Below are 10,638 nucleotides of genomic sequence, written 5' to 3' on the forward strand. Positions count from 1 at the left end.
GCGGGGCAAAACGTTGATATTGCAGGCTGCTGCTGACGAGCCTCGCTGGTATCTGACAGCTCTGAGCCACCAGGAATATTTCGGGTCTTCCAACCATTTCTGGCTAAGTTTGCATTTCCCCATCTCTCCGAACAGACGTTAACGTACTTACAGCCCGCATGAAATTATGATCCCGCCAGTCCAACAACTACGGGTGTTCGTTAAGCCCGAAAAACTTGCGAGCAATACTACGGAGGTTGTGCACCGCATGGCTACCGATTTCCGCCCCCGAAGTTCAACACATGGCTGACGGAATTATTCCTCACTAAATTTAGCTCCGCTAATTTAAGACATTGTGGTTGAAAATTTAAGACAAAATAAGACTTTTCAAGGCCTTATTTTACAAAAATGAAATTTAATACCATTTAAGACTTTTTAAGGACCCACGGCCACCCTGGCTAACGTTAGCTAGCTAGGTACCTAAGCGCTGGAGCTAACGTTAGCTAGCTAGGTAACTTCCAGTCAGTTCCTTCTGCTATGCCAATGTTAGCTTTTAGCAAGCTAGTTAGCTAGCACCAGTACTAAGCTGCAGATAAGGACAAATTTGCCCAATGAGTCAGTGTGTTATGGTGGGGGGGTGGAAGTTATGAATTGTGCTGTTTAGCATTCTGATGGCCTGAGGGTAGAAGCTGTCTCTGAACCGGCTGGTCCTGGTCTTGATGCTCCTAAATCTTTTTTCCCTTTGCAGCTGAGTGAACAGGCAGTGGCTTGGGTGGGTGGGGTCTTTAATGATGTTGGTGGTCCTCCTCAGACAGCGGCTGGTGTACAGATCTTGGAGGTTTGGCAACTGAACCCCGGTGATCTTCTGTGCTGTCTGCGTCACTCTTTGCAGGGCTTTATGCTCAAAGGCAGTACGGTTCTTGTACCAGGCGGTGATGCAGCCAGTCAGAACACTCTCCACGGTGCAGGTGTAGAATGTCCTGAGGATACGGGGGTTCAGGCCAAACTCCTTTAGTCGCCTGAGGAAAAAGAGGCACTGTTGTGCCCTCTTCACTGTCCTTGTGGTGTTCTTTCCATGTTGGCTCCTCTGTGATGTGGACACCGAGGAACTTGAAGCTGCTGACCCTCTCTACCGTGGCTCCGTTAATGGGGGCGTGAACCTGCTTCTGCTTCCTGAAGTCCACTATCGGCTCCTTGGTCTTGCCGATGTTGAGGGAGAGGTTATTTTCCTCACACCAGTTTGACAGGGTGGTGACTTTCTCTCTGTAGGCCGTATCATCGGCAAATTTGATTACGTTGGAGCTGTCTCTAACTGTGCAGTCATAGGTGTACAAGCAGTAGAGGAGAGAACTCAGAATGCATCCTTGGGGAACTCCTGTGTTGAGTGTCACTGAGGATGAGGTGGTGTTGCCCATCTTCACCGCCTGGCGTTGTCCTGACGGGAAGTTGAGAATCCAGCGTGGAAAACCTAGCCTGGAGGTGTTGAACAATGATGTGAACAATGGTGTTGAATGCTGAGCTGTAGTCAACAAACATTCTCACGCATGTGTCCCTTTTCTCTAGGTGGGAGAGAACAGTGTGGCAATAGCATCGTCTGTGGATCGGTTTTTCCTGTATGCAAACTGCAGTGGATCGAGCATTGCAGGTATTGAGGAGCATGACGTCCCTCACTAGCCTCTCAAAGCATTTACTTATAATGGGTGTCGGGGCCATAGGACGCCAGTCATTTAAGCAGGATGCGCTGGGGGTCTTGGGAATTGGGACAATGGTGGCCTGTTTAAAACACTCTGGCACAGCTGAGAGGGAGAGTAAAAATGTCTGAACACTCCCGCGAGCTGATCAGCACAGACTTCGAGGACCCGTCCAGGGATGCAGTCAGGTCCGGCTGCTTTCCTGCTGTTAATGCGCTTTTTTTTTTAAATCAGATTTTCGATTTTAATAGATTTATTTTCCTCTACTAAAAAACTACAGATGATAAAGGAATGGTTAAAAAAAAGTTTAAATTTATTTTTCACTTAAATTTCCCATTTGGGGTTAAAGTACAACCAGAAACAAGCAAAAAACAATTGTAAACAAGTGAGAACATTCAGTAACTTTTAGAAGGCTTTCTCCAACATAGTTTAAGCACTGACACAATGCAACCTCAAACTTAAAATAAATAAATAAAACACACCCTCAAAAAATAAATAGATATAAATAATTTGGTGCCCTTTTTAATAAAATGGAAAACAAATACAATTTAACAATTGTTGCATGTTGCGTACTGACTAGGGATGCACCGAAAATTCGGCCACCGAAAATTTTCGGCCGAAATGGCTTAAATTTGCATTTTCGGTTTTCGGCCGAAATACTTTCATCACCGAAACAACACGGCCGAAACAATGTGCTGTGATGACGCAAGCAAAAATCGCCACCTGCACGTGCTTATTTGGATAAAGCTAGCAAAAAAGTTTTCCAGTGATGGCGCCGAGGCAAAGGACATTACACCAAAAATTATGGAACTCGTTGCCTTAGACCAGGGGTGCTCATTACGTCGATCGCGAAGGAAGTGTCGGTCGATCGCGAAGGAATGTGCGTAGATCGCGTCACATAAAATAGTAGTAGATGAATCGCACATCTGCACTGACGGTTGTATTTTGATTGACATTCACGGTAGCCAATCTGCAATCCACTCAACAAATTACGTCGTCCCCCCCCCCCCCCCCCCCCCCCCCCTCCCCCGCCCCCCCGCTCAACAAATTACGTTCGCCGCCACCCCGGTAGATCTTTCTGACCTGGTCATCTTATAAGTAGCTCGCAAGCTGAAAACTGTGGGCACCCCTGCCTTAGACGATCAGCCGTTCTCTGTCGTAGGGATTTCGTAGGCTAATAGAGCACATTGAGCCCCGTTATGTTTTGCCGAGCAGACGACATTTCTCAGAAGTGTGTTTACCTGAGCTGTTTAATGTTGTTGCAACTCACGTCACGTTTTTATGAGAGAATTTATATTTATCTTTCAGGCCAGTCAGTTATAATTAAATTTAACTTGTATAAAATACATATATTTATCCTCTCAGATAAAAACGGTCTGCAAGCGAGTTTAATTTAATTAGTGGTCGGCCGTTGTCAGCGGTATCGCCGTTAACGGCCGACCACTAATTTTATTTTATAATATGCATTACTATAATGTCAGTGCTAAATAAATATTTTCAAATCAAATTTTGTAGTTGATTTATTCTTTGAATAGCAATGCCTTGATTTTAGTGAGGTTAGCCATAAATCCAATGTTACTAATAATTGGCATAATGTATTTCGGTGTTTCGGCTTTCGGCTTTCGGCCTTGGTTTCCTCATTTTCGGTTTTCGGTTTCGGCTAGGAATTTTCATTTCGGTGCATCCCTAGTACTGACGCATCACGCTGTCTACATTCTGATTAAGAACAGGGCTGCCCTCACTTTAGCCTAAATTCCAGCACTTTTCAAACCTGAAACACAATGCAACATTAAAATTCGTCAGGTAAATGTTCCTTCCTCTGTTTTAGAGGGGTGTTTCTTTATACTACCACAGTTTATACTTTATACTACCATAGTTCCCAGGTTCGCGTTTTCACGCCAAATTGGGCTTGTTTGAAAATCTAGTCGCGGGTAAAAATTCTGGGGTCGCGGGGTGTGGTTTTTTGGGCTACTTTTGAGTTGGGCTACCACGGGAGTTACAAGTCAACACTAAGAAATCGATTTTCTTAAAAACACATCGTCCTTAACTGTAAATTCGAATTAATAGATAATATCGATTAATCGCCCAGCTCTACCTCAGTTGTTTACCTCAAAACGGGCGTAGAACGCATTCAGATCATCTGGAAGCGCAGCGGGGGATGTTTATTGCACCGCGAGGTTTAGTTTTAGTCTTTGATGGTGTTTAACCCCTGCCACATACTCCTTACACTGTTGCTTTTAAACTGTGTCTCCACTTTGGCTCTGTAGTCGCGTTTTGCTGCTTTAACGGACTTGCGAAGAGCATAGCTCGCTTGTTTATATTCCACAGCATTTCCGGATTTAAATGCAGATGTGCGCGCGTGAATAGTGGAGCGGACTTCACAGTTGAGCCAGGGTTTTTGGTTGGGGTAAACACTGATTGTTTTTGTGGGCACAACATCCCATGAATCCAGTAACTGAGTCTGTGTATTCATTGATGCTGTTACTGGCCACTTCCCTAAACATCTCCCACTCATTGGTCTGACCACAGATGAACCTCTCTGGTAGTGGGCGGTTCCCGTTTCAGTGTTGGCCTATAGGTGGGTAGGAGAAGGATGGAGGAATGATCAGAGGCTTGATAACTAACTTTTAGTCTCAGCTTTTAACTAAGAATTATTTTAGACATAAGTCAATTCTTAGCAGCATTCTTAGGAGTAATTCTAAGAAGTTTGATAAATACGGGCCCTGATCTTCCAAATGGAGGGCGGGGGAGGGTTTTGTAGGCGTTCCAGAGGGATGTGTAGCAGTGATCCAGCGTGCGTGTTTTCCGTGTGCTGCCTGTGATGTGCTAAAAGAACTTAGGAGTGAGTCTCCTGCTTATTAACGGCTTCATATAGTTTCCCCGATGCCAAGTCCGTGTCCGCTTGTGGGGGGGATGTAAACAGTGGTGAGAGTGACCCCCGAAATCTCTCTCTGCAGCCACATCGGTCTACATGAGATGGTCAGGTATTCCAGGACCGGGGAGCAGTAGGATTCAATAAAGTGCACATTTCTGTGATCACACCAAGTATTGTTGTTTAAAAAACATACACTACCGCCTTTGCTTTTCCCAGAGAGGTCTTTCGTTCTGTCCACGCGGTGCACCAAGAACTCCGCAGGCTTGACGGCTCGGTCCGGAGTTTCAGATGTTGGCTAGGGCTCTGTGAGGCAGATTACACAGCAGTCCCTTCTCTCTTGCTGGAAAGAAATCCGTGCGTGGAGTTCGCCGAGTTTATTTTCCAGAGACTGCACATTAGCCAGTAAAATAAGGGGAAGTGGTGGGCGGCTGGTGTGTCGTCTCAGCCTGACAAAGGCTCCAGCTCTGCTGCCTCGCTTTCGATGCCGGAGTCGTTTCTTAGGAAGTGTGGTACAGATGAATGGAGTCTCGTCTCTGTTTGCAAAGGAACGCTGTTCAGGAACTTGAAGTCCGAGGTGTGGTGAGTAATCGCTGATCTGATATCCAGAAGTGGTTCTGTCGTAGATGAATGTGCTGTCAACATTTAGTGCAAAAAAAGCTACAAAGTAACATAAAGTAACATAAAAGTTGCAGAAACTAGGGGGAGCTTGTGACACTGCAGCTATGCTCGGTGTCATCTTGCAAATTCAAGCACTTGTATGGCACTTTCAAGGTCCATTTTCAATATTTTTCAGCACCTTCAGCATAAGTTACATATTTATACATTTATACGTACATATATGGTTGAAATTATTCAAAATTATTAGCTTTTTATCACATTAAAAAAGATGGCAGTCTCCCCAGTATTCGACCACTGTTATTATTTATTTGTTTAAATATTGTTCTTTAATTAAAGGGAAGATATTTGGGACTTTCCTCCTTTGTGATGTTATGACCCCTGTTTCTTCTTATTTTTTTAATTGTCTTAACTTTTTTTTGTTTTTGTTTAGCATTATTATTTCTCACATTTCTTCAGACCCTGTGAACACATCAGGTTATTATCCACTTGGTGAGTTATTTGACCTCAGGGATTCCGAACCACGTGGAAAACGCGTAAATTTCTGCTCTGACAGTTCAAGCGGGTAAGGTTGTAAGACCACTACAAAACAAACGGTACGGAAACACAATATAAAACACTATTGCTTTGTTTAACACTTTATTGTATGCATACATGTTTAACAACTTGAATCTGTTCACAGATTTGGACAACGCCAATCTGTCTGTGTTGATCCTGATCTGGGGATCGTTGGTTGGTCTGATGAGCTACTGAAGACTTGGAATGAGAACAGTTTTACAGTAAAGGAAGACGACGTTGCTGCTGTATCGAATAGTGGACTGAACGCAGACGCTACAGTTGCGCCGGATGATGGACTAAACTTTGTTGCTACAGCTGTGCGGGATGACTCACTAAATGCTGCCTTGCCTGAACCAGAAGATGTTTGGGATGAAATAAGATCTAATCAAGATCACGAACAACATCAGGTCGGACATTATATACATTTTAACAATGCTGGGGTGCTTTTAACATTGGTGAGACAGATGTCACAAGAGATCACAAGAATTTCTATTGAACAACATAGGCAGGCAGCTCTAAATCATAGGCATGACAGTATTATTCAGAAGCAGGTTGAATATATCGAAACGTTGCATAAAATTGAACAGGGTAGGCTGGGTGCTCTAAACCATAGGCTTGACAATGTTCTTAAACAAGTTGAACGCATTGAGGTCCTGTATAAATACAATGTTGGTAATTCTAACACTTAAGGACATTCATGAAATGTGTAAGGAGCATGTTACACATAGTACAAAAAAGTGATGGACCTAATGTTTAATTTAAACAGATTTTTACAACTCAAGTTATCGTCATTGCTCCTGGCTGCTGGACCCTTGTTAATCAACTTGTTAATCAACAAGATGATGCTGCCGCTAATGTTAATAATGTGCACAGCTTTTTACAAACTTTGCTGGATAAATGGTTAACAAACATGGCCAACAATGCAAAGCAGATGTGACGATTGTCATTTGCCTGTGTATGAAGCGTGGGTTCATTTGCCTCTAAGCGAGCAAATTCATTGTCTAAATGATGAGTATGTGACTGCTATAGTGGGGCTAGAAAGTGACATACAAAATAACGCGCAACACAAAGACAGAACAGACAGGTTGTGGCATGCCGACACTTGACCCAACAGCACCTAACTTTGGTTTATCAGCTGGTAACATAGCAGAATTGGTGAGAGATGGTGGCGTTGTAGATGGTTATACCATAGTACCTAGTAGTAGGTATAACAGTGTTGTGTTACACAGGATGTTGAATTTACGTGAAGCCCCAACCACAGACATGGCCTCATGCGCATCCTATGTACATAATGTGTTGTCAGAAATTGTGGCATTCTCCAGGGTGTTAGCTGGTGATGGTAGTGTTATTGACATTACCCTAAGAGGTGGTAGCTTAACATTTGATGTAAACACTGTGTTGTCTTCGAGAGATGGTTATAGCGTAGGTTTTCAGACACTATTAAAAGGGTTATGCAGAGTAACAATAGTGATGCAACACTTGATGAACAACAAACTGATGATAGTCTGGTGTTGACAGTCTCGATAGTTGTGGATAAAAATGGTGGCGTTCGCTGCAAACTGCTCTAGCACACAACCAGGTGATAGAAAGGAACAGACTGAACCTTTTCTATTCAGCAAACATATCAAACAACCTATGTTTTGTGATCTGCATTGCTCTTTTTCTTAACCCACATGCTCTACCTTAGAACCTATAGCCGAACAGATGCAGACACACAGGCTATACACATGACCATAGAGTCTCCTTCAGAGGACCAATGACAAACCCCACACCAGGACTATATTTCTGTACCTCCATGACTCAGTATTACTTGGTAAAAAATTTGAAAGCGTTCATGGGTGTGCCATATGTTTGTAGGTTTTGTTATACAGGATACACCAACGCCAGAGATCACAGCTGTAAATATGGTTGTGATGTGGGTCATGATGTGATGTGTCAAGTACCCCAGACAAGTCAAATATTGTGACGACTGTTCACGTTACTGCAAGTCCACATACTATTATGAACAACATAAGAAACAAAAACAACTGTCTACTGCAGATGCGATGGCGTCTTCATGCAATCTAACCAAGTATTGCAAAAAATGTGGACGTCGTTATCATGTTAGTTTAACAAAGCCAAAACCCCACAAGTGTGTTGGGTTATTGTGGTGAAGAATTAATATCGGACACAGAGCACGCGTGTTACATACAGCATTGACGCACAAATACGCGTACATTAATAAACACAAGACATTCTCTAATGCCTCTATTGAATGGCTTGAGTATGTCAGGTGTGTAGGAGATGATGTGCACCATGCCCTAACTCATTTGGAAATGAAGTTTGGTGTATGATTATGTGGACGGTTAATATGAAAATATGGTGTGCGAAAAGTCTTGGAATTTAATGGTTGCATGCATCATGGGAATGTCGGGAATGCCGTTACAACCTGAATCGGCCCCATCCCATTTCAAAGGTCTTGTATGGCAATTTGCGAAAACAGTTTGATACCAAGGTGGAGACACTTGTTGTAAATGCACCGAGGAATACATTAATGTCACGTGTCTGACAGCTGTCTCTGGCGGAAAAGCACTACTGAATCAAAGCGGCTATGTCAGATACAAATGTAAAGTGTTTAATGTCATAAGTCACCAAAGATGTGCTGCGAAAACTGTTCAGGGTCAGTCAACACGTGAATCTCATGAAGGTAATTGGGAACCCCCTCTGGGACCTTATTTGGGAGATTTGACTGACTAGATTGGCGGTGGCGATTACATTAGAGTTCTGCTCAGGAGGTCGTAAGATGTATGGTTATCTTATAGCCAGTGGCAAAACGTGCATGAAAGCAAAAGGCATTACACTAAATTCTGAAAACTCAAGTTATTAGACTTGACACGTAGATTGACCTTGTTGATCATTATGTGGTGAATCGTGACAGTAGCCATCACATACTTGCTCGTGCAGATGGCATTGTGAGAAATAAAAATAACCTCACACTGAAAAACAAGTATGTGGTGATGCATCCTGTTTCTGATTTATTTTTTATTTTTAACACTTCCTTATGGGTACTAAAGATAGCCATGGCGGTCGCGGCGGCGGCGTAATAGGCGTTTGATTTTAGATTACAACACTCCTTTTCATGTGTAATAAACATTTTTTGTTAAACAGTTGAGCGTGCTGATGAGCTGGTTTCAAAGAAAATGGAAAACAGTGTACATTTACGACTGCTAGCAACCCTTTTATGATGAAATGTTAAAGATAAGAAATATTGTTTTTGTTCAAGGGATACCAACATCACTGTGATACACTTCTACCAATTAACAAAAATAAATTGTTAATAATTAATGACGTTATGAAAGATGCCAGTAATAATACCGAGGTGGAAAAAGTGTTTACACAGTATGTACATCATCGTAATTTGTGCCATTTACAGTGGGTTGCAAAAGTATTCATACCCCTTGAACTTTTCCATATTTTGTCACATTACAACCACAAACATAAATATATTTCACTGGAATTTAATGTGAAAGACCAACACAAAGTGGTATACAATTGTGAAGTGGAAGGAAAATTACACATGAATCAACATTTTTTTTTACAAATAAAAAACTGAAAAGTGCGATGTGCAAAATTATTCAGCCCCCCTGAGTCAATACTTTGTGGAGCCACCTTTTGCTGCAATTACAGCTGCAAGTCTTTTAGGGTATGTCTCCACCAGCTTTGCACATCTAGTGACTGAAATTCTTGCCCTTTCCTCCTTGCAAAACAGCTCAAGCTCAGTCAGATTGGATGGAGAGCGTTTGTGAACAGCAGTTTTGAGATCTTGCCACAAATTCTCAATTGGGTTTAGGTCTGGACTTTGACTGGGCCATTCTAACACATGAATATTCTTTTTTTTAAACAACTCCATTGTAGCTCTGGCTTTATGTTTAGGGTCGTTGTCCTGCTGGAAGGTGAACCTCCGCCCCAGTCTCAAATCTTTTGCTGACTCCAACAGGTTTTCTTCCAAGATTGCCCTGTATTTGGCTCCATCCATCTTCCCATCAACTTTGACCAACTTCCCGGTCCATGCTGAAGAGAAGCACCCCCAGAGCATGATGCTGCCACCACCATATTTGACAGTGGGGATGGTGTTTTCAGAGTGATGTGCAGTGTTATTTCTCTGCCACACATAGCGTTTTTGCATTGTGGCCAAAAAGTTCAATTTTGGTCTCGTCTGACCAAAGCACCTTCTTCCACATGTTTGCTGTGTCCTCAACATGGCTTCTGGCAAACTGCAAACGGGACTTCTTATGGTTTTCTTTTAACAATGGCTTTCTCCTTGCCACTCTTGCATAAAGACCACATTTGTGTAGTGCACGACTAATTGTCCTGTGGACAGTTTCCCCCACCTGAGCTGTGGCTCTCTGCATTTCATCCAGAGTCACCATGGGCCTCTTGGCTGCCTCTCTGATCAGTGATCTCCTTGTTCGGCCTGTAAGTGTAGGTGGACGGCCTTGTCTTGGCAGGTTTACTGTGGTGCCATACTCCATTTCCGGATGATGGATTGAACAGTGCTCCGTGAGATGTTCAAAGCTTGGGAAATCTTTTTATAACCTAAGCCTGCTTTAAACTTCACCAAAACCATATTCCTAACCTGTCTGGTGTGTTCTTTGGACTTCATGATGCTGTTTGCTCCCCAATATTCTCTTAACCAACATCTGAGGCTGTCACGGAGCAGCTGTATTTGTACTGAGATTAGATTACACACAGGTGGACCCTTTTGAGTCATTAGCAGTCATCAGGCAACTTCTGAATGCAATTGGTTGCACTCAGGGAAAATGGGGCTGAATACTTTTGCACGTCGCACTTATTAGTTTTTTTATTTGTAAAAAATGTTTTGATTCATGTATAATTTTCCTTCCACTTCACAATTGTATACCACTTTGTGTTGGTCTTTCA

The 10,638-nt window shown here is 42.8% G+C and overlaps 1 long non-coding RNA gene across 1 annotated transcript; it reads left to right on the forward strand.

The window, feature by feature from the left end:
* The first annotated feature begins 2,702 nt into the window (after positions 1-2,702).
* Positions 2,703-8,699, forward strand: LOC143473564 (uncharacterized). Its single transcript, XR_013120549.1, has 3 exons — positions 2,703-5,124; positions 5,620-5,756; positions 5,843-8,699. It is a non-coding gene; the product is annotated as an uncharacterized LOC143473564 (long non-coding RNA).
* The last annotated feature ends 1,939 nt before the right edge of the window (positions 8,700-10,638 follow it).

This window comes from Brachyhypopomus gauderio, chromosome 13, assembly GCF_052324685.1.
Source record: "Brachyhypopomus gauderio isolate BG-103 chromosome 13, BGAUD_0.2, whole genome shotgun sequence".
Lineage (NCBI taxonomy): Eukaryota > Metazoa > Chordata > Actinopteri > Gymnotiformes > Hypopomidae > Brachyhypopomus > Brachyhypopomus gauderio.